At 37.8% G+C, this 25054-nt stretch overlaps 1 long non-coding RNA gene across 1 annotated transcript; it reads left to right on the forward strand.

Moving 5' to 3' along the window:
- Positions 1–4462: 4462 nt before the first annotated feature.
- On the forward strand, positions 4463–24858 carry LOC137632762 (uncharacterized). The gene is made up of 3 exons (XR_011042117.1): positions 4463–4758; positions 12601–12679; positions 24091–24858. It is a non-coding gene; the product is annotated as an uncharacterized lncRNA (long non-coding RNA).
- Positions 24859–25054: the final 196 nt, after the last annotated feature.

Raw genomic sequence — 25054 nt, forward strand, 5'->3', positions numbered from 1 at the left:
GAATTGCTTTCACAGCAAATTATTATTATTGTTGTTGCTAGTCTCTGTACCAAGGTTTTCCTGTCTTGGTATAGTGTTCTCTTGCTTGAGGGTACAATTGGTCACACTATTCTTTCTTATTTATCCTCGTCTTTTATTTATTTTTTATAGTTTATATATGAAATAATTATTATAATGTTACCATTCTTAAAATGTTACATTCCAATTGTTCATCACCTCTCTTGTAGTTAATTTAATTCCTTATTTCCTCTCCTCACTGGGCTATTTTTCCCTGTTGGAGTCGTTGGGTTTATAGCATCCTGCTTTTCCAACTAGGGTTGTAGCTTGGGGTTTGCTGTGAGTGATCAGACGAAAATTTCCCACCATCACCAATCGCCACTAGCTAGCGTGGTATTGAAAACTGGACAAACCAAAGACTTCAATTGACATGTCTGAGGACTTTGTCCTGCAGTGGTCTATAAACCGATGCAGTTGTTTATATATATATATATATATATATATATATATATATATATATATATATATATATATATATATATATATATGTATATACATATATATACTTTCTTTCGCTTGAACCGGTCGTTTTCCACCACCAACGTTTACAGACGTACTTGTATGTACACAAATAGAACCGTACACACACACACACGGCTGAGCTGCTCACAGCGGGTGGGTGACGGGGTCACTACATCAGCTGTGGATGGGGGGGGGGGAAATTAGTGGAAGGGTAAATCCTAGGAGGATTAATGGGTAAATCCCTGGAGGAAAAATAAGTATTAATCCTCCTAGGGTAAATCTGTCATCCTACTATTTTGCTTATTTATTATTATTATTATTATTATTATTATTATTATTATTATTATTATTATTATTATTATTATTATTTCAGGCAACATATACATAAAAGATTCAGGGTACACTTGGGCACACTATTCTGTTTAATTTCTCTTCCTCTTGTTTCATTAAACTTTACATAGTTTATATATATGGGAAATATTTATTTCAATGCTATTACTGTTCTTAAATTAGTTTATTTTTATTTGTTTCCTTTCCTCACTGGGCTATTTCCCCTGTTGGGGCACCTGGGCTTATAGCATATTGCTTTTCCAACTAGGGTTGAAGTTTAGCATTTGATAATATATATATGTATATATATATATATATATATATATATATATATATATATATATATATGCATATATATACATATATATATATATATATATATATATATATATATATATATATATATATATATATATACACACACTTTTTGCCTTGTGTTTCTTTCCATTGTCTGATTTCAGTAATTAACATAGATGTTTTGATGGCCTGTTTTATCAGTGTTAAGTGAGTATTATTTCAACAATACTTATAAAAGGGGAAGAGACTTCATAGAAGAGAGAGAGAGAGAGAGAGAGAGAGAGAGAGAGAGAGAGAGAGAGAGACAGAGAGAGAGAGAGAGAGAGAGAGAGAGAGAGAGAGAGAGAGAGCCGCTTCTATCACTGCAGAACGAAGGCCCCAGACATGTTCTTATTTTATCTGGGGTTTGCCAGTTTTCTTCCCCATGCTGACCAGCGTGGATTGGTGATGGTGGGAGATTTTCGTCTGATCGCTCACATCAAACCAACCTAGTATGGGTGGCCCTGACTTTTTATTATAGCACAGCTTTGCTACTCATGGCAATACGCAAACCTTTTCATCACGATAAGATATCTCCACCCAGAGAGTGTGCATATATATATATATATATATATATATATATATATATATATATATATATATATATATATATGTGTGTGTGTGTGTGTGTGTGTGTGTGTGTGTGTGTACACTTGTATACATGTGTGCGTACCTGGGCTAATTTTTCTTACAATGAGTATATTCAGAATAAAAAATCAACTTACAAAAATATAAATTATGTATTATCAAGTCGATCTTTTTTATGATTTGGAGATATAATCAAGTTAATTGTTAAGATGACTACAGGTAATTTCAATAAATTAAAAGAAACCTCAAGAAACTTTTGTCCTGTAAGGATTCTTCATCAAAGAAACTATCGTCTGAAATTTAAAATTCTTAAATATAAAATATATTTTTAGAGGACAATACTACAAAATACAAGCATATACAAGAATACAAATTTATTCGATCCAATTAATGCTTTATTTGACTGTAAAAATAGAAATCTTGAAGGATTTTAATCATCTTGTTTGGTAACACAAGTGAAAAAGCATTTTTGGGAGGGTGATGGTGACGTGGCAAAAAATAAATTTGGTGTTATGGCTTAAAAAACATTAATATACCATTCTATAGGCAATGTTAACTCTTGAAATTAAATATGATTATTTATTAAAGGGTATTCCATCCTAGAGAAAGCTATTTCTTGGTGAAAGCATTAAAACAATTGCGACATTTTTCGTTAGACTAATTTATTTAGGGAAACAAAACTCAATTAATAATGGAAGTTGTCCCATTGCATCATGCAAACTTCAGTATTAATGTTAAGGATATTGCTCGTCTATGCTACTAAAAGAATTATCGATATTTATTATTCATTATAGGCTTGTAATCTCTAAAATAATAACTAAAATATGGAGAAAAAAAATAACAGTTGCAACTTTGTATATCAAAGAAGCTATTTATTGCAAAACATACACTATCTAATCATTGCAATATAAGACGAATATATTAAGAAATAAAAATACTTTTCTTCTGAGTAATAATGTATCCAGTTGCTAGGAGGAAAACTTCTTTTAAAAATTAAAATAAAAAAGATGGTAGCAACTTTTCCATCGCAGGTTATTCATCTAAATACCTATTGTCCAAGCCTTAAATATCTTTCATATAGAATATGTGTTATGTATGATAATAATACAAGATATATTTATTTCACTTAATAGAATTTTATTAAATACTATTATTGGTTAGTTCGATTGTAAAATTAGAATTCCTTAAGGTCTCTGGTATATTGTATTTGGTAAAACAGACAGTTGACTATTTCTGAAACAGGCCGAGCTACTTGTTTTACCAATAGAAATGTGCAAAATTCCTTTAAGGTTTTTAATTTTGCAATCAAATATGACTTTGATGGTATCTAAGCAAATTTAATATCGTATATAGATATATTTTGCATTAGTTCTGCACATAAAATATATTTTATATATAAGACTTTTAAAACTTGAACAATAGCTCTTTTGATGAATAATATGGGCAAGGTTGAAGTTGCTAGAAGTGGCTAGTAGATTTTCTATTTTAATTATCTTCTCAGTATTTATCTTCACAATTGGAGATATTATATCTCCAATTAAAAGTAAATATATTTTTTAATATATTCGTCCTATATTGCAATGATAGAATAGTCCATGTCTTGCACTAGATACCTTCTTTGGATATGTAAAGTTGTCATGTAGTATCTAATATGTGTCTATTTGAATAGTTACTACTTCTGCCAATAGGTACCCATACCATCGCCGTGTCCATGAATTTCTTGAAATTACTAGCCTTTAGTAAATAACACACATATATAAATCATTTAATAGAATACTGGAACAGTAGTACCGAAATTAAAACTCAATTTTACATGATAGAATGGGCCAATTTATAAGATATTGTTTTCTTAATTTAGTTTTGTTTCCCTAAATTAATTCGTCTGCTAACATCAAATCTCAATTTTTATGGTTTTCATCTATAATTAGCTATCTCTAGGATGGAATATTCCTTAATCATCATCTATATTAAATCCTAAGACTTAGCATTGCCTTTAGAATGGCATATTAATGTCTTATAAGCCATAATACCAAATTCTTTTTTTGCCACGTCAACATCATCCTTGTGAAAATGCCTTTTCACTTGTATTACCAAACAAGATTATTAAAACCCCTCCAAATTATCTAATTTTACGGTCAGATAAAACATTAATGGGATCTCATACATTTTATTTCTTATATATTATTGTATTTTGTAGTAGCCTACTAGTATTAGAAAATATATTTTTATATGAAAATGATTTAAAGCTTAGACAATAGCTTTTTTTTTTAATGAAGAGTCCGTGCCAAGAGAAAAGTTGTCAGATATTTCTTTTGATTTAGTCATATCAGTTTTCATCTTAACAATTGAATAAAATCGTGACTACAAATTAGTTTAATTTTACTGTTTTTAATATACATGTGCCCACAAAATAATAAACACGGTTAAATCATTTAATTAATACACGAACTATATTATGAAAAATAGAACTTAAAGTTTGCATGATACAATGGAACGATCTCTATTATTTAAATTCATTCATTTAGCTTTGGTTTCCAAAATAAATTTGTCTGTTATTATTATTAAATGTCTCGAGATTAGACTATGGGGAGATACTCAAGTTAGAATGATATAAAAGTGTAAATAATGATGAACTTTAAAATACGTTGCAGGATTCCTATAGGAGCCGTTGTAAAGATTGACTAAATGGTGTAAACTGGAACAGGACAGTCGGACTGTCGGACTCTAGATTCCAGACGAGAGGCACTAGAGTTGACAGGACGAAGCACTCTCGGAAAACACGTGTTCTTAAATAGCGTAGTGGTTGAACACAGATAATTGAAGTGAGAGGCTGAGTGCAGAAGTGAATGAAGGTGGATGGACAATCTCAATAATTGGACGTATTTTTGCTAAATGCCGGACGAGCAACGCTGTGACTCCATGGCCCATACCGGTGACTCCACACCCCAAGAGGAATCATAGCAACCAAATAGCGTGTAGTTTAAGGTTAGTTCAGAGTCAGAAGTGCCTTTAAAGCAGACAGGATGAGCCTACGACGGTGTATTTAGTGTGAGTAATTCAACTTGAACAATATTGTTGCAAACAATAGTCCTCGGGTGAGCTCTAGGGATAAAAACATAAGAGCCAGTGAAACAGCAGGGCTAGGCAAAGGCGCCATTACAGTAATCACAGGGATGGTGTACAATGAAGGAAAACAAGCAGAAACATATTTAGGATCGAACGAAAACAGAAAGTTGCTATAAGTAAGATAGAAGAAACTGAGTTTATCATTTCAACTCTGGTAAGAGAAACTGAAAAGACAGGTAGCTAAAGCATTGAGGAAGCTGCAACAGGAGAATCAAATCTGCGTGTTGATGAAATATCTGGGGGTATTATTTTACTGTATTACAGGGCAATGTAACCTAGGAAAAAAAAACTACTTTATCTTATAGAAAAAATTACCCCCTCTGGTTACTGTATGCAAAGGTTTTTTTTGGGGGGGATTGCATTGTGCATTATGCAACTAATGTGAATTGTGGACCTGCTTAGCTTGTCATGGCTGGTCAAAAAAGGAATTGGCAGCAATAGAATTGACTGACAACCGGTGTGACGGTTTGAATGATCTCCCGGTCTCAGAATTCTCCTTGACATTGTATAATGGTTCTTCTCCGCCATTAGCTCGCTTCGCTCGCATGAAAATAAAACATCAAGCTCGTATGTACCGGCAAGCGGTAATGTTGAGCTGTGCACGCTAATATTGCAGGAAAATAAAACGTTAACCTTGTATGCACTGGCAAACAGTAATGTTCGCGCATGCGCAGATTATCAAGGAGAATTCTGAGACCGGGGGATCGTTCAGACCGTCACACCTGTCAAAAAAGGAATTGGCAGCAATAGAATTGACTGTTAACCTTCTTATTTTAGTGGTGTAAAATTGCTACAAACCGGTGGATGGCTATCTTAAGGGAAAAAAATAGGAATGAATGAAAATAAAGGACCTAATTATAAAGAGAAATATTCTCAGATGGAGTTAGTTGCAGATAGGTTAAAGAAAGAAAGGAAAATGTTAGATGGACTTAATAGGAGTAACATTCTCATCAAGGGAAAAGAGAATGAAATAAACTTGCTGAAGACAAATAAAATGAGAGAAGTCTAGGACAATAGCAATGTTGTAAGAGGAGATCATAAATTACGGGTAATATACGATACTCTTATTTCTAGCGAAACTGGAATTCGCTATAAAAAAAGACGATTGCTGGCTAGTTTGGTATTTTTTCCAGCTATACTGTTTTGTATTTTCCTCAGTTTATTATACATTCAAGAAGGTAATGTATAGAGAAGAAAAGGCTTGTTTTATGGTTATATATCGTTTCCCCAGTGTGTTTTCCCCACCCAAAACCCCCGAGTTCCCACTGGGGGTCCCACATTGTAGGATATAATTTTATATATATATATATATATATATATATATATATATATATATATATATATATATATATATATATATATATATATATAATATATATATTTCTGAAACTATTAATTTGCAATGGGAACGAGTATCATTTTCGAAGAGAGCGTAATTTTTTCTATGAGAAAAAGTAGTTTTTTTTCCTAGGTTACATTGCCCTGTAATACACTACAATAATACCTTCTCTATATGTTTAATAGGAGCTGGGGCATTATAACATGCATATCAGTCTATTAAGTAGGTTTTTCACTCAAGTCCATTGTTTACATCTGAGAGACTGAAGGGGTTTCATTCCCATGGTTTGGAGAGTGTTCTGTGCATTTACAATGACGTATTTGTCAGGTGATTTCTTTTAAACAAATTAACAGCTTGCAAGTACTTCTTCATAAGTTCCCGGATGTTGTTCTACAACAGCCATTTTATTCCCACCTTCACCTTCAGTTTCTAAGTTAGTCACCATCTCGTAAATACGTCTCCCAGAGTGAACTTAAGGGAAGCACATCAATCTATTTCAAAATTTTTAATTTCGTTCATGTCGGCAATTAATTATGATGGAAATGCTCTCCGTTTAGTGTAAAACCATTGTTACTTGTGTGAAATTAGAAAATAACAGCGAAATAAGGCCTCAAATGTCTGATTCTGGCTTAATTTTCAGGGAATGCCAGAACATTTTCTACTGCTAAACTTTTGTAAAGATTGCCAAGAAAAAATTAGGCGATGTCAATCATTAGGTAAGGAATTAGTTGTGATTTACTTTTTCATAGTGGAAGGATTTATTTGTGATTTACTTTAATCATAATCTAAGGATTTATTTGTGATTTACTTTTAGTTTGTGACCTGGGAAGCGGGGTCTGGCTAGCAGTTGTGAACAGGGAAGGGTGTTCCGTGGGGCTTGCTCCCCGGCTAGGGGCTGTGACCTGGGAAGGGTTGTCGGGGGGGGGGGGGGGGGGACACACACACCCCGGCTAGGGACTGTGACCTGGGGAACTACTAGGTTAGGTTGGGTAGGGTTGTTAGGTTCTGTACCCTTTTACAAATCTCAAAGGTTAAATAATCATGTTTTGGCCTATTTCCAGCCATTTACATGAACCATATTTTTTTTCCAACTGGATATCTTGGGCTTATTTTACATTTCTGACCATTGTTATTGTTGTAAATCACTCGTTTATGACATTTCCCCACCTAAAAAAAATACCCTGGTTTCCCACTGGGGTCCCCCATAATTGTCTTTATGTAAGGGGGTCCAAAAACTCAGGAATGGGTGGTTTGCCCAAATAATCATGGTCAGAAGTGCATAAAACACAAGATAGCGAGTAGGAAAAATATATGGTTCATGTATTTGGCTAGAAAATAAAAGTATTGTATATTTACCCCTACTGATTAGAGATTTAACTGAATTAAATGAAAGACTGGTTGATGAAAACAGGAAAGTCGAAACTAGGGACCTGGCCAATGATAACATTGAAGAATCTTCAGGAAATTTAAGTGAGGTGAATAAGCAGGAACAGGAGAGATGTTGTTTCCTCACATCCTGAACTCTTGATTACAAAGCTAGAGATGAGGGAAGGTGCGCTAATTTGAAGCATGTGCCCTGGCACACTGTGCGCAGATGGACAGGTAGCCGATAAAGAAGCTTGCTAATGCCCAACTTTTTTCTTGCATTCGGCCTAGATTACGAGTCCTGGTTGGAGGGAACCTATTGTACGAATGTCTGTTCATACCTCTTTGTCTAGGCATGTAGTCAGCTGACTTCGTACCCACTGCTGGTGGGAAGAAAACTATTGAACGATCAGGCCTTTGAGGCTGATTGAGTTTAGATGTCACTCTCACGGTTTTCCCACCCATGTGAGAGAGAGTACAGTATTGCCCAACCCTTGTTTTCATCTCAGCAGTTCATGATCGCTCATCTACGGGAGCGCCACCACTCGTACTTGAGATGGCACGTATGTTGGCGATTGCGCCCATTAAAGCCGTACTATAGGTATCCTGTTAGGTACTCGCAATTACATGCTGCAACCTTAACTGCTCGCCATTGGCTGTGTACAATCATCCTGTTAGCCACCAGGTTGCCCGGGTCACCAACCACCCTTTGAGATACTGTACTACCGATAGAGAGTTATTGGGTCCTTCGACTGGCCAGACGGTACTGCATTGGATCCTTCTCTCTAGTTACGGCTCCTTTTTCCCTTTGCCTGCACATACACTGAATAGTCTCTCCTATTCTTTACATATTCTCATCTCTCCTCGTACACTTAACAACGCTGAGATTACCAAACAATTCTTTGCTCAAGAGTTTAGCTACTGCTTTATAATTGTTCAATGGCTACTTTTTTCCTAGTAAGGATAGAAGGCACTTTTTAGCTACGGTTAGCTGCTCTTCTATGAGAAGGACATTCCAAAATAAAACCCATTGTTCTCTGATCTTGTGGTAAAGTTCTCTTGCTTGAGGGGACACTTAGGGACTCTATCTTATTTTCTCTCCCAGTTTTTTTTTTTTGAAGTTTTTATACTTTGTGTGTGATAAATGGTTTAGTTTTATTACTGTTCATCATCATCATCATCTCCTATGCCTAGTGACACAAAGGGCCTCGGTTAGATTTCACCAGTCATCTTGTATCTTGAGCTTATAATTCAATACTTACCCATTCATCATCTACTTTGTGCTTCATAATCCTCAGCCATGTAGGCTTGGGTCTTCCAATTCCTCCAGTGCCTTGTGGAGCCCAGCTGAACGTTTGGTGAACTAATCTCTCTTGGGGAGTGCGATGAGCATGCTCAAACTGTTTCCATCTATTCCAAATCATGATCTCATCCACCTGTGGTACTCGAGTAGTCTCTATAGTTTCATTTCTAATCCTTTCCTGCCATTTAACTCCCAATATCCTTGTGAGGGTTTTTTTCTCAAATCTACTAAATCTATTGGAGATTGTTTCATTGTCATACCATGTGACCATTGTGTTGTAGTCCTTAACCCTGTATAGGTATCATTATTTGACCACCTTGAGTAGGTATCGTGGGTCAACCTCGGGTAGAGAAATTCTTAAAAAAATTTGTTTACAAATCAATTCGCATTTGGAACTTTCCAACACATTTTGCAGCATATATTTTTTAAATTGCTCTAACAGCCTTAATTTTTGTCATAGAGAGGTCAGGTTGGTCTCATTCTTTTTAAAAATACCTGAAGTTTCTCATAAAGTTATCAAAAATATGCAAATAGCAGTTTTTTGCAAGGACATACCAGTACATCCATGGGGGTAAAGGGATGAGTTTTTGAAACGTACCAGTACGTCCTTTGGGGGTAAAAGGGTTAATAGCAAGAGCAAATTTCAAGGAATACAGTATTTTAATCTTCAAAAAAAGTAAATAAAAGCTAAGTTCAAAATAAATATTTATTACAAATAAATTAAAGAAATTATTATACAAAAAAAATGACTACAAAATAATTCACCTAAAATCTAAATATGGAAATAAACTAAAACTATTCTTAGAACTTATTCTATAATAATTGAGCACCATTTGCAGAGATCCAGGGTTGGGGGTGGGACCAAAACGGAATGTTTCCTGAAATGAGAAAATATTTATTCATTTAATTTTTTTTTTTTTTTTTTTTTTTTTTTTTTTTTTTTTTTTTTTTTTTTTTTTTTTTTTTTTTTTTTTTTTTTTTTTTGCTAGAAAAATCTATCCTCTTTTCAACATTTTTTGGGGGTAGGTAAATGACATAGTTAGTGGCTGGAATTTTTACTGGATATTGTATTATTATTGTACAACAAAAATGGTAAAAGAATCTGCGCTTGGATATCTATTTAATGTTTTATAAAGGGGAAATTTTTTTTTTTCATTTTTCCCACATAGAGCTATGCCAGGTTGTGTCGGATAGGCTCGCCAAATGGCCGCCAACCACACCACCCTGGAAGGTCAGATCTGCTACCTGAAATGGAGAAAGAAATGTCAATATCAGCGAGACATTTACTTATATAATTGTTTGAGGATTTGCAGAAAAATATTATGGCTGCTAGAATGAAGTTTATATATTATTTTTGCAATTTAAACAAATAAAATAATCATAATTAAATTTTCGTAAAGATACAAACTTACAAAAACAGGAGAAATTATAAGCCATTTTATAAAAACATTCGGGGTAGAAGACATTCACAAATTCTTTACAATAATCCTTTTAGTTTTATACACGCCTAAACACTACTGCACATTCGATAATTATATAAAAATTTTATATTACACAACTTGCCTTTATTAGGTATTGATGTGTCGAGCTCAACCCGAGGGTATCTCAGAAATAGCACAAGGAAAAGGGCTGGGATGAAATGCGTCCTTGCCTGACTGCTGCACACAGTGAACTGAGGTCTCGCAGGTCAATATCGCTCACAACCAGTACAGATGAAAAATTATGGCAAAAAAACTTTTTTTTTTACCTCTTCCTATACGACCCAACACACCTATCCACGGTTTAGAGAGAGCTCCGTATGAACCTTAGCATAGAACATGGTCTTTCTCCTTGCTTTCACTTCAAATAAGTGCATAAGCTAACTTCACGGGCTTGTATTCCTTCTCTCGTTATGAGCATTGCAGATTGGTCTTTGTAATCTTTGGTTTCTGCTTTGTAGCAAAACTCAAAATCCATCAATCATTAATTCCAGGTTGTCGTCATTTACAGTTTCTTCACTCGGGGAAGTAACTGATGATCTGGAGGAGTTAATTTGTGTCCTGTAAGCATGCTAAAGCACTACCTTGAGATAACTCAAACTGCCAGACATAGGTAACAGAATCTATTCTGAAGTACATGTAGAGCATACAAGGAGAGTCATCAAGAATACAATCTGCTTTTGGCTGCAGGAGACTATCAATAAAGCATTACCTTCGAGATCCCTCGGCTCATCAGGCTAAACTAGGTGTGCGTTGTTGAGATTAAAGGAGTTGGTGCTACTGTAGCCTTCAAGAAAAATCTCGTCGACTCAAGTTTTAGACGCGGGAGTATGGAAGCATCGGACCCCCTTTTGTGCGCATTATTTGCGGGATGCCCTAAGGAGCCTTTGAATACATATTCACTGGACCTGAAATTGTTGCTCAGCAAGTCATGTTCTGACTGTAGCTCCTCTGCAGGACAAAGTATTGTGCCCAAGATGACGGTTACCATGTAATTCTAGGAGGAGAGAGAGAATCTGGAGCCTTTGTTCTCTTTTTCCTCTCCCTTTGGGGCATAGCTGTTGTGATCCCATGGAGGTGGATGGATTCTTATACAGGCAAACAACATTTATAGCTAACAGTCTGTTACTGATGAAATAAAAGTGTTCGTTCATTCTACCATCCTCCTTATGAGGGGGAGGATGGATTTGTACAGGCCTTACTGAACAGATTCACTATAAGAGACAGAGAATTTCTAGTGAAGTAGTCATGGTTTCCTGGTCTTTGAACCTACGGTACTTTTGACCTTGTTTTGTGAGGTGTCTAGGATGCCATGCTCCTTACATTATCAGGACCGAGCATAGCTATCGCTGGATTTTATCAATCTAGTTTGGTAATAAGGATGAAGGTTGTTTGTACATTTTGGTGGGACAAACCACAAATTTTAAAACTTTGTATTTTCCCTTTACCTACACACATCAAATAGTCTGCCCTATTCTTTCCACATTTTTCTCTGTCCTCATACACATGACAACGTGGAGATTACCAAACAATTCTTCTTCACTCAAGGGGTTAACTAGTGCTCTGTAATTGTTTAGTGGCTACTTTTCTCGTAGGGGTAAGGGTAGAAGAGAGACTTTATCTATGGTATGCAGCTCTTCTTGGAGGATACTCCAAAATCAAACCATTGTTCTCTAGTCTTGGGTAGTGCCATAGCCTCTGTACCATGGTCTTCCACTGTTTGGGTTGGAGTTCCATTGCTTGAGGGTGCACTCGGGTACACTATTCCACGTTTCTTTATTTTCTTTCCTCACTAGGATAATTTCCCTGTTGGAGCCCTTATGGGGTTTATAGCATCGTGCTTTTTCAACTAGGGATGTAGCTTAGCTAGTAATAATAGTAGTAATACAAACCTGACTTTCCTCCTTTACCTAAAATCCCAGACACAGTCTAATTGAAGGTTCTTTGCACCGGCAGAAGGGCCGGGGCTGTCCCTCCACCAGCCGCTAACTACCTGCTAATGCGCTTAAATCAAATCTCATTTAAAAGAACTCAGGTTTGTATAGTTAAGAAAAATACAAATTAGTTTTAAAGAATGTGATACAGTACTAAAAGTCAAATATATGGGTCTTGAACATTCACACGATTTCCTTGAGAGTTCCCCTGTTATGCATTGAGTAAGATTTATTACTAACATCACTTAAAATGCAACTAGTAATGTATTTTCTTTATTGCAGATGAGCCAAGGTCTTCCCTTATGTATACTCGGGCGATGTCTAAAGTGACCCGAGGCCAATTTTTGCAAAACCTGTCAAGGTGAGTATTGGGAGAAGCGTATTTGATAAAATTCCAATCATGTCATGTTCGCAGAGATCAATATTTGGTCGTGAGGTTTGAATTATTTAAATTGTAGCTCACAAGGATAGTAAGATTGCACACACTATTGATCTTTAGCGGGACTTGAGCCTCAGTCCGGCTGATCGCTATGCAATGATGTTTCCAATAGGCACCGCAATACATCATAAGATACAGAAATAATACTGTATAATACAATTCCATCTTTTGCTTCCTCAGTCAACCTTTTATTAATCTTTCACATCCTTGCACCTGTCTGTCTCACCTGACCTGTCTGTTCTGGGACTTGCTTCATCTCTGTTGTACAGTGAAGTATATACTTTCAGATACTTTATTGAGTCAACAACCTTCCAATCAAGATTTACCCTCGGAAACTTAGTCCTGCTTTTGTTCGCACCCAACTTTACCATTTTTCAAATGTTGTCAAACTCTTAATTGCTTTACTGTTCACCATTAGATTTGTTATGTGTTACATTAATTTCCATTCCTCTCCTTTCCTTTCCACCATCTTCTCTTTCTCTGATATACTCTCCTCAATTTGGTAAGAGATCACCTGCTCGTCCACATTCATCAATGCATACGTTGCCACCTTAGCACGAAATTCTATCCTTTTGTATATTCTCTCCCTGGTGCTCAGCATGTAATGATGGTATAAGTTAGAAAACTACTAATTTACGACCGAAGAGTAACTGGTTTATCAGGCATGGAAGAAAAGCTTGAGAGAAAATAGATGAAAATGCTAAGGTGGTATATGGGAATATTGTGTCACTGTTTTGAAAGATTGCAAATTTAAGGAATAAGTAGAATGGCAGACGTCGTGAAGATTACCTAGATGATAAGAGTGTCATGATCGAGTGTGTGTGGGCATGTGTTGAAGATGGATGGTGGGGAGGGAGTGAGGAGGGCTTGAGAGGAACCTTTAAGGGGGGAGAAGATCAAGAAGGAGGCAGAGAATTAGATTGCGAGATAAGGAGAAGGATGATCTGGAGAGAAGAGGTTTGTTAGAAGAGGATGCCTTTGATTTAAGGCGTTGGAGAGGGTGCATCAGGCGACCGACCCCTTAATGTTGGGATAACTTTGCGGTAGTAGTCGTAGTAGTAAAGGGTTTAGGTGCGGCAAACTGTGGCTGCCAGTGCCCTGACATCCTAAACCAGTGTTTAAACTTTCAAATACGTATCCCTCTCGCGAATTAGGTCCAAAGCCCACGTAGTGCCGATTCTCTTGGCATTCTGAATCATAGCCGGCATCATCATCTGTCAATCTTTTGTTTTTTAATCAATTTAACATTCTAGGTTAGCCTAGTGAGGATCTTCAAAATAAAATATTTTTTTTTTATGAATTAGCCACTTAGTACATTCTTCCATCTTTCATGCAACATTTTCTTTCTATTCACTCCTAATGCTCACCTTTGGTAATTGTTTTCAAGAGTATGATACCTTTAGTGTCTTTTCATTGTCCCCAAAATATTTCCTACAAACACATTCATTCAACAAGCATTCTCCATTCATTTTTTCATTGCAAATACCCTTCTTTGTCACTAAAACATACCATGGTACACTTGGTTGCTCATCCTTAAGAATTAGATATAAATATAAAATCCATTTCTTGTAGTCTTTCCCAGAACTGTCGCTGTCTCAGCCAAAACAAAAATAAGCTTAATATCCGAATTGGAAAGCAAAACTTTTGCATAGTAGACCTCTGAGGAGCTTTTAAGGTTTAAAGGCCACTGAAGAGTGGCAGAGGCAAGGGACAGTGATATTGCCCCATCAAGCAGGACAATGCCGTACAGGCTAACCATATATACATATGATCAACACCCAAGCTAGGACCACTGTCTGATTTGCTTTTTTTCAATCTTTCACTAAACTCTACTGTATTGGAGATCATAGTTACTAAATGCTTACAAGATTCTACCTCATTAATCCTTTTTCCTTCCTATGATATTTCATCTTCCATTGCATACTCCATTCTCATCTGTCGTTCTTCTACTTATCTTCAGCCCAACCTCATTTGATATTTCATGCATTCTGGTAAGCAAGCATTGCAAATTCTGTAATGTTCTGCTAACAAGGACAGCCTCATCAGCATACTCTGGTCTGCTAAATTCCTATCACCAATCCAGTCCAATCCTTCTCCACCATCTATGACTGTTCTACACATCACAAAATCCATGAGGAGAATAAACAACATAGGTGACGACACATTCCCTTGGAGTACTCCGCTGTTCGCTGGAAAATTGCTTGATAAGACTCCACTAACATTAACTTTTCACTTGCTATGCTCATGAACAGACTTAATCAAATTCACATTTCTGGGTCGACCTGTAACGGCCGGCGAAAAAGTCCTTCTTTGTACTTTTTCTGATATAAATCTTCCAAATATACCAGAGAAAATTAAAAGCATGGAATGCAGAGGTTACAACCCTCGCGCGAGCACCTTGTTGGTGTCGTATATCTAACAAGGGCGTTTGTAAAACACTATTCACAGGCTGTCTTCCATTTAGATAATCCCTTCATCAAAGGGGGAGGGCCGTGACAGGCCCTAGAGAATACAGTTGGGTTACCGTACCGACACCTACCACTCGCGCTCACCAGGTCATCCTTCTGATTTGGAACTTGCATACAAGTTGAGTTTTTGGGCACAGTGTTTTTTCGAAGAGTTTCTCGTTATTTCAACATGACTGACGTTGCTACTTCACCCTTACCAATGTTAAGTACCATAGTTTGTTTTGGCAGCTTTTGACAGTACCGGGCATTTGTTCTGTTTCCAATATGGTGGTTTTTAGTTTTGGAAGCGATTGTCCTGCCGAGGTATCGGCAGCCATTTTGGGTTATGTTCGCTTCGGTAAATATTCTAGTTATTTTTGCCCATCTGGTACTCTGTCATCTAGGTTATATCACTTACGTTTTATGGCCTTTTTGTGTTATCATTAATTTTTATTAGTTTTTACTATGGTATTTATTTGCTTGCAAGTCCAATTTGGACCTACGAAGAATAGCGAATTAAAATTTAGCGATTTAGTCTGTTAGTTTGTACTCGCCTCAGAGGCTTCGATTTAGACTATATCCTTCTTTATTTGTTACGTTGTCGTTATTCTTCGTTCTTGGTTATTACAATTACTAAGAAAAGCAATCAATTTTATTAATTTTCTTGTTTTATTGTGTGATGTTATTTTTTTATTATGTAACCTTGAGAGCGAAAACAGAGACTGCTCGTTCCCTGTTCTACAGATATGAGTTATCCCTTCTTTCGTTTTCTTTGTTAGCTCGAGTAAGAGAGGTGAATTTCCCGTTCTCCGTTTTTATACGATCACGAGTTATTCAGGCCTCCTCTTAGTATCAGAGTTGATGATAGTACGTTTAATATTATAAACGTTTTTATTGATGTGGTTACTGTTAATATAGCTAACACTATTAATAGGTACGTTAGTGTATGAGTCATTAATTGGGGTCGTTTTATACCGACACCCTTAGCTCCGCCTTGAGTTATGCTCCGCTATAATGGATACTCATTGGGTGAGAACTAGTTAACGTACAGGAGCAGATTTTTGGAGTGCAACGGTGAAATCCGGCACTCGGACTCCGGCTGAAGCCTTTTACACACGAACCTTTGTCAAGTTTGATCATAATTACACCGTTACGGCCGGCTTCACGGGAGATAACACAATCATTCATTGAGGTTAATGTTATCGTACCGGGGACGGTCACGATATCACGGTGACGGGCCTTTGCTACCGGATCTCCGGTACAAACAGAGATCAAGCAGACGGCCAGAACCGGAGTTAACAATGTGATACCGATGAAGACTTCACAGTTTCATTATTACGGTCCCTTTTTCATCGAATCTCCGGCTTCACTGGAGATAACACAAACATTCAGTATTAGAGAATGTTATCGTACCACTGAGGATCACGTTTTCACGATGACGGACCTTTGTCACTAGTTCTCCGTTACAAACAGAGATCAATCAGACGATCAGAATCAGGGTATGAACCCTTTTTCATGAATAATCACAATATCGTTATTACGATCCTTTTCATCGAATCTCCGGCTTAACCGGATATCGTACAGGCGATCAGCATTGAGGTTAATATTAGTTTTCCTCTGGTGTTCACGTTGTCACTATGACGGACCTTTGTACCGGGGATTGTTACCGGTGCTCCGGTACAGACAGAGATCACTCAGACCACGGGTGGCCAATCTCTTGTTTTGCTGTAAAGAAAAGGATTTAACATGAATACAAAGTAAACTGTACTTACTTTAATGACACTTTGAATTTGCGTTGGTAATATTCATTAGCTATTCTTGAAAGTCCTAATAAAAATATATGAACATACTATGCCTATATTTATGCATATATTTAATTCTAACTATGTATAAATATGGATAAATATCCATACAACATCGTGTTCAAATAGAAATAAATTGATTATGCCTATATTTATGCATTTTCAATTCTAACTATGCCTAAATATGAATAAATATCCATACAACATAGTGTTCAAATAGAAATAAATTGATTGTGCCTATATTTGTGCATATTCAATTCTAACTATACCAAAATATGAATAAATATTCATACAACATAGTGTTCAAATAGAAATAAATTGATTATGCCTATATTTATGCATATTCAATTCTAACTATGCCTAAATATGAATAAATATCCATACAACATAGTGTTCAAATAGAAATAAGTTTCCACTCAGTACTGGGAACCGAACGTTGGCCCCTTCTAATGAAGGGCCGGGTCGAGACTAACCATGCCATGAGAGGCTATCTACTGTTCCTTGAAACTCTGGTCAGTGAACAGATGAATCAATAGAATACTAATAGCCAGTAAATAATGTTAGACCCGGTTCTGAACGTCTGAGTCAGAGGTGGCCAACCTGTGGCGAATGCGCCAACAGTGTCACATTTCATGAATACAAGTGTCGAACTATACCCCAAAAGATAGTACATTAAATGACTTTTCTTTAAAATTGATTTTTATGAGTTATACAGCTGATCCCAGCCTGTGAATAGGATCACTAACCAAAGTTCAAGGAACATCCAGACTTATGTCCCCTTTCTGTTACAGAAGGTTCGCCTTCATGGTTCCCGTCAGGATGATGATGAATCTCTCTGGCCTGCAAGAGAGGCTCTCCGCCCTTGGGTATCAAGGTTGGGAAGAAATGCTCCATCTAGAGGTCCCTATCTCCTCAGAGTGTCCTCTCTAAGGTTGGACGACGACCCCATGGACGGGCAGGTAGGTGGGGATGAGTTTTGAGCCTTCAGCTTTGCAATTACCTACGTCACCGACCTAGGACCCTTAATGGATCCTGATGTTCATGTTACCCTGCATAAACCGTGACTGCTAAAAGCAACACATTCTAGGGAAAACCAAGGGGCTATGACGGAGCTCAAAAGTATGGTGGTGAGTCGGATCCGTTCAGGAACTCGGAAGTTTCCCCCTACAGCCCCAGGCAGATCGAAGTAACCTCCTTCGATAAAAACAACGCATAGAGATTTGCCTTACATGTTCCATATATAGATGGTACCATAAATCTGGATGGCATAGACGTCCTCCCTCTGGGGGACCTAGATTTTACTCCCAGGTACTAGAATTCCCGTTCAACGGATTCGTTCGATTGAAAGAGATTGCCTTGGTTAGGTTAGACAAGGTACCGAAGTTAACAGTATTATTTCCTAAAGGGCAGGCCCGATCTGTCTGGACCAGGATGTTGTCAGTCTGGGGGGTACGATAATTCCAAGATCTGCCCTTCCAATTCGACCTACACGTTTGATGGTCTGATCGGGTTAGTTGTGGGAAATTCGTTCTGTCTGAGGCCTCTATCAGACAGGAATCGATAGTCGGTTACCCACTCGTCATCACAGCCTTCCTCTGATTCGACGTCTATGCATCCAAATCCCCCTCATCAGGTGGTCTACCTCACTGATTCCCCAGGTACACAGCCCAACCCCGTTGGGATGTTTTACCTGCATACAGCCCTAGATCCGAACCCTCAGGCTCCTCTCGTGGACACCAGAGAGGAAGCTACAGGAGTAGAAGACAGTCTCGCCATCGAGACGGACCTAGGAAAAAGGGGGCTCGGAGAAGGAAAGTACCTAGATTCACCCCCTCACAACGCGGTGGTCCCGGTAGGGGGTAGACTTTACCACTTTCGAGACCATTGGACCTTCGGTCTGTGGGCTCATAGCATAATCTCTAAAGGTTTGAGGTGAAAATGGCCACAAGGTCCTCCTCCTCCACCAGTGACCTTCTCCCAGAAATCCACTCCCATCCTGAAAGAGTACACCACAGGGTTACTCAAGAAGAAGCAATCAAACGGGATCGATCACTGAAGTTCCAAAGCCACCTGTTCACAATTCCGAAGAAAGGCTTGTCGGCATTGAGAGTGGACCTGGACTTGTCAAGCTAAACTCTTACATTCTCTGCGACAACTTCCGGATGTTGACTATCTCTCAGGTACGGACCTTACTTCCCCGTAGGACCGTCACCACCTCTGTCGATCTTACCGACGACTATTATCTTGCGCCTATAGCTCGAAACTTCTCTTCTTATCTGGGTTTCCACCTGAGCAGGAAAGCCTTTGTGTTCAAGACATGCCCTTTGGCCTCAACATTGATCCCAGGATATTCACGAAACTGGGAGAGAGAGTGTTAGAACAACTCAGGAACCAAGAGATACAGATCATTGCTTATCTGGCCGGTTGGCTCATTTGGGCCCGGCCGGTCATAGAAGGCAACAGAGCTACGAAGGAATTACTTCAATTTCTCGACAACCTGTGATTTCGGGTCAATCTCCAAAAAATCTCGCCTGCAACCATCAGGCCGCTTAGAATGGTTAGCCATTCAGTGGGACCTTTCGAAGCACACGTTATCTCTCCCTTCCAAAAGGTAAGAGGAATAGTTTCCAAGATCGAAAAATTTTCTCAAACACAAACAGGTGTCCGAAGAGCCTTAGAAAGTATCCTCGGACTTTTCCAATTCACTTCAGTAACAGATCTCCTAATAAAAGCCAAACTCAAAGACATCAATCGAGTTTGGAGAAAGAGAGCTACAGTACCTTTAAGAGACATGGTCTCGAAGATCCCCTCTGTCTTGAAAATGAGACTACGCCCATGGTCCGAACCGAAGGACCTCTCCAAATCGGTTCCTCTACAATTCCCACCTCCACAAGTGACATTCCATACAGCCGCGTCTCTAAGTGGATGGGGAGGATTACTTCGAACATCAGATGTTTCAGGTTCTTGGTCACTCTACATGAAACAGTCCCATATCATTGTTCTCAAAGCCATGGCAGTGTTCTTGACCCTGAAGAGAGAGACTCCTCCGAGGTCGACCCACATCAGAGTAGTGTCAGACAGCACAGATGCAGTACACTACGTCAACAGGGGAGGATCCAAGTCACCCAACCTGAATCAGATCCTGGTCACTATCTTCGCCTGGGCAACAGAAGAGAACTGGTTCCTGTCAGCACCTCACCTAGCGGGAGGCCAGAACGTGAGAGCGGACTCACTATCCAGGACGGATCCACTGGAGTCAGAATGGTCTCTAGACATAATTTCATTCCGGTGGATACTCAGGCTCGTTCCAGGCCTCCAGGTAGATCTATTCGCAACTCAGATGAATCACTAACTTCCTTGTTATGTGAGCCCAACCCTGGACCCTCGGGCTTATGCCATGGACGCATTACCCCGGGATTGGAACCATTAGAAGAAGATTTCCCTATCTCCCCCAGGGAATCTTCTAAAAACTTTTACACAAACTACGCTCCTTCCGGGGCGCAGTGGCTTTAGTACCACCTCACTGGCCAAGAACAGTTGGTTTCCTCTCCTCCTCGAGTTGAAACTCAGTCCCATCCGGATCCCGTTCTTCAAACTGACCCGAGTATCCAAACTCACTGTGTCAGATTACTCAAGGATAGCCAAAACTCTAACTTTGTGGACTACAGGAAGTTGGCAGCTCGTAGAGATGCGAACATTGAACCGGAAAACGATCTCTTCATCGAATGGGACAAAAGGGACTCGACAATTCGCCAATATGATTCGGCCGTTAACAACTATTAGGTCCCCTAAGAGCGCAGACCATACTCGTATGTCCCCGCATTTAGCCATCTCTTTCTTGAGGTTCCTATTTGACAAAGGCCTAACAGTTAGCACTTTAACCACCATCAAGTCAGCTTTGAAGAAGATCTTCCTTGTTGGGTTCAACATTAACCTAGCTGATTCCTATTTCTCATCAACCCCAAAAACATGTGCTAGGCTTCGACCTTCGGTTCGGCCACAAAAGGACTCTTGGTCTCTGAACGGTGTTCTCAAACTTGCGATGGACACGGACAATGAATCCTGCTCTTATATCACTCTTCTTAGGAAGACTTTATTTCTAACGGCTATGGCCTCAGGTGATGGAACATCAGAACTAGCAGCTCTCTCACGAAACCCGGAAAACATAGATTTCCTCCCTTCAGCCGAAGTACTCCTTTTCCAGACAAAGCTTTCCTAGCTAAAAAATGAGGATCCGCAAAATAGGTGCTCCCCTCGGAAGATTATTCTTCATCCCCAGGATTTTTCTCCGTGTACAGTCACACTCTCAAGCCCCTTTTTAGCTAGAACTGCCACCCGCTCGTCTGGCCCCTTGGTTATCAGGGAACAAGGAGGTACTATTTCCATTCACGGTATCAGGCAACAAATCCTCTACTTCATTAAACATACTAATCCGGAATCATTTCCCCAGGCTCATGATATACGGACAGTAGATGCCTCCAACAATGACTTCCAGAACAGGGACTTTGATGATTTTAAAAAATATACGGGTTGGAAATCCCCTATGGTTGTCAAACGCCAATATCTAAAGATCTTACAGGCCCTTAAATACCCGACGATGGCAGAGGGGAGCCTTATCCCTCCCCATTAATCTCCTCTTCTTCCTTTCTTCCATCTCTTCTCTTCTCCCTCCTACCCGCCACTCACACCACGTCGCCGCTCTCCTTGGTAGTTCATTAGCCCTATGATATTTGCCATGTTTAATTCCTATGGTTTAACTGTTATTGTAATTACCGTTCCTTTAATGTGTAGATATACTTAGACATGTAAGGTTTGATGCCTTTTGCGATTCGACACTCAGTTGGTTCCTTGTCGTCATTATTATTTAACCTTACGTTCCCTATGTCATTTGGCTGGTTGGTAATTGGACGATTACTTTATTATATCATAGTATTGTCGTACATGGTGATTGTATTCTCCTCATTATGTTATTAATTTATTGGGCTTGGAAGGCATTCTCTGGTACTTTTTCGCCGGCCGTCACAGGTCGACCCAGAAAAGGGATTTTGACGAAGGAAAAATCTATTTCTGGGGAGAGACCTGTGACGCCCGGCGAAACCCTTCCCGATTATTTTTGTACGGACCCACCCTTTCCTTGCCAAGCCATATGTTCTTGCAGAAGGATGACCTGGTGAGCGCGAGTGGTAGGTGTCGGTAGGGTAACCCAACTGTATTCTCTAGGGCCTGTCACAGCCCTCCCCCTTTGATGAAGGGATTATCTAAATGGAAGACAGCCTGTGAATAGTGTTTTACAAACGCCCTTGTTAGATATACGACACCAACAAGGTGCTCGCGCGAGGGTTGTAACCTCTGCATTCCATGCTTTTAATTTTCTCTGGTATATTTGGAAGATTTATATCAGAAAAAGTACAAAGAAGGACTTTTTCGCCGGGCGTCACTGGTCTCTCCCCAGAAATAGATTTTTCCTTCGTCAAAATCCCTTATTTAAGAGGAATTCCATAGTAAGGCAGGACTCTCCACAAAATTGGCCAGTGCACACAAAGGCTTTTTCAGTCCACAAATCCCATCAAAAGGGGATTTCTATATTCTACGCTTTGCTGTACAACATGTCTCAAAATGAAAATCTGGTCAGTGCAACTTCTACCTTTTCTAAATCCTGCTCGTTCATCTCTCAGCTTTTCATCAGTCTTTCTCCAGTCTCTTTAGATTAAGCATATTATATACCAGTATTTTCATGACTCATGTACAGTAAGTGTTATGCCTCTGTAATTATTGCAATCAGTCAGGTTTTTTTTTTTTTTTCACTCTACAAGAAACTGTTGAGCTTGAACCAGGCAGGGACGTTTCCAATAGTCATTCTAGAAAATTGTCCTGCCCCTTGCCTCTGCCGCTTGCAAGTGGCCTTCAAACTTTAACATTGATAATTAAAGCATTAATGTAACCAAGTTGCAACCCTGTTAGTGTGTTATTTTATCGGCAGTAGAATTGGCAGAACTTCAGAAGTTCAAACTTGCAATGAATGTTATGTTGACCAGGGTGACATGAGTCTGTCTTCATTGTTCATATATGACAGATCTGTTTTAATGTTGTTGCTGATCTTAACACTTTATATCCATTTATCAGTACTTCTCATATAGTTTATTTCCTTTTCTTTTCCTCACAGGTATTTTTATGTGTTAGAGCCATTGGGCTTACAGCATCTTGCTTTCCAATTAAGGTTGTAGCTTAGCAAGAAATAATCATAATAATAATGATAAAAATGAAGATGATAATGAAATAACTACAATAATGATAATAATGATAATAATAATTATAATATTAATCCTTTTACCCCCAAAGGACATACTGGTACGTTTCACAAAAGCCATCCCTTTACCCCCATGGACGTACCGGTACGTCCTTGCAAAAAAATGCTATAAAATTTGTTTTTTTTCATATTTTTGATAATTTTTTGAGAAAATTCAGGCATTTTCCAAGAGAATGAGACCAACCTGACCTCGCTAGGACAAAAATTAAGGCTGTTAGAGCAATTCAAAAAAAATATACTGCAAAATGTGCTGGGAAAAAAATAACCCCCTGGGGGTTAAGGATTGGAAATTTCCAAATAGCCTGGGGGTTAAGGATTGGAAATTTCCAAATAGCCTGGGGGTTAAGGATTGGAAATTTCCAAATAGCCTGGGGGTTAAGGATTGGAAATTTCCAAATAGCCTGGGGGTAAAAGGGTTAAGGCTGTACATCTCACTCCCTCTTATAGAAGTGAAAAATGGTCATGTATGTACTGCACAGTATGGCGTCAGTTTGAAAGGATGTGTAAATAGTTGTACAGTATTCATCATTCTTATTTTTTCTTTGAATCATCATTGCTATTTGTATGTCTTCATCTCTCTGTTGATTTACCTTTTTGTTTGAATTTTAACTATTCTCAACATTGGGTCATTCCATTTTAAACTTTTCTCAACCAATGTTTATGGCCTTGCTAGTTTCATCCATGTAAGGTAACCTGTTTGAATAATTAAACTCTTCAACTTTAAAAGCTGAAATAAGAAAGGTTGGGACAATTTTGACAATTTTCCTTTTATTACAGATATTTTTTGATGGATGAGCACTGACACTGGATGGAAATTCTCAAGCTTTAGGAAGACCCAAAGAAGGCCAGCCCATTTTTCAAGATACTGTTTATATCGTCGTCGCTCCCAATTTTCAAGACCTCAAGTCATCGCTACTAATATTTACCATAATGTTTTCTAGAATGTGTTTGAGAATAATTTTTAATACGAATTCAGTTTATGAGAATAATTTTTAACACGAATTCAGTTTATGAGAATAATTTTTAATACGAATTCAGTTTGAGAATAATTTTTAATACGAATTCAGTTTATGAGAATAATTTTTAATACGAATTCAGTTTATGAGAATAATTTTTAATACGAATTCAGTTTATGAGAATAATTTTTAATGCGAATTCAGTTTATGAGAATAATTTTTAATACGAATTCAGTTTATGAGAATAATTTTTAATACGAATTCAGTTTATGAGAATAATTTTTAATACGAATTCAGTTTATGAGAATAATTTTTAATACGAATTCAGTTTATGAGAATAATTTTTAATACGAATTCAGTTTATGAGAATAATTTTTAATACAATTTCAATTTAAAGTAAGTTTTCAATGTGATTTTTGCAGATACATGTAACGATTGTCTTTTTCTTGAATTTCATTAAGATTAACGTAAAATACAGTGTACTCTTAGTTAAGGTTACAATTGCCTCAAGATCTTTGTTAAAAACCTTGTAGATGAGGGAGTAGTACAATTTCAAATTGATCACCCAAGTAAATCTATTACAGAAAAATCTCAAGTAAACATTCCTTAATAATGCATTCTTAAAATCTTGTTTGTAAAAAAAAAAAAAAAAAAAAAAAAAATAATAATAATAATAATAATAATAATAATAATAATTTAGCTTAGTAAAGAAATCTAGTCAAGCTGAAGGGATAATGCATTTTAAATTTGTAACTGGTGGAATTGAATGCAGTATTTCAATTTCA

This window comes from Palaemon carinicauda, chromosome 42 (genome assembly GCF_036898095.1).
Source record: "Palaemon carinicauda isolate YSFRI2023 chromosome 42, ASM3689809v2, whole genome shotgun sequence".
Lineage (NCBI taxonomy): Eukaryota > Metazoa > Arthropoda > Malacostraca > Decapoda > Palaemonidae > Palaemon > Palaemon carinicauda.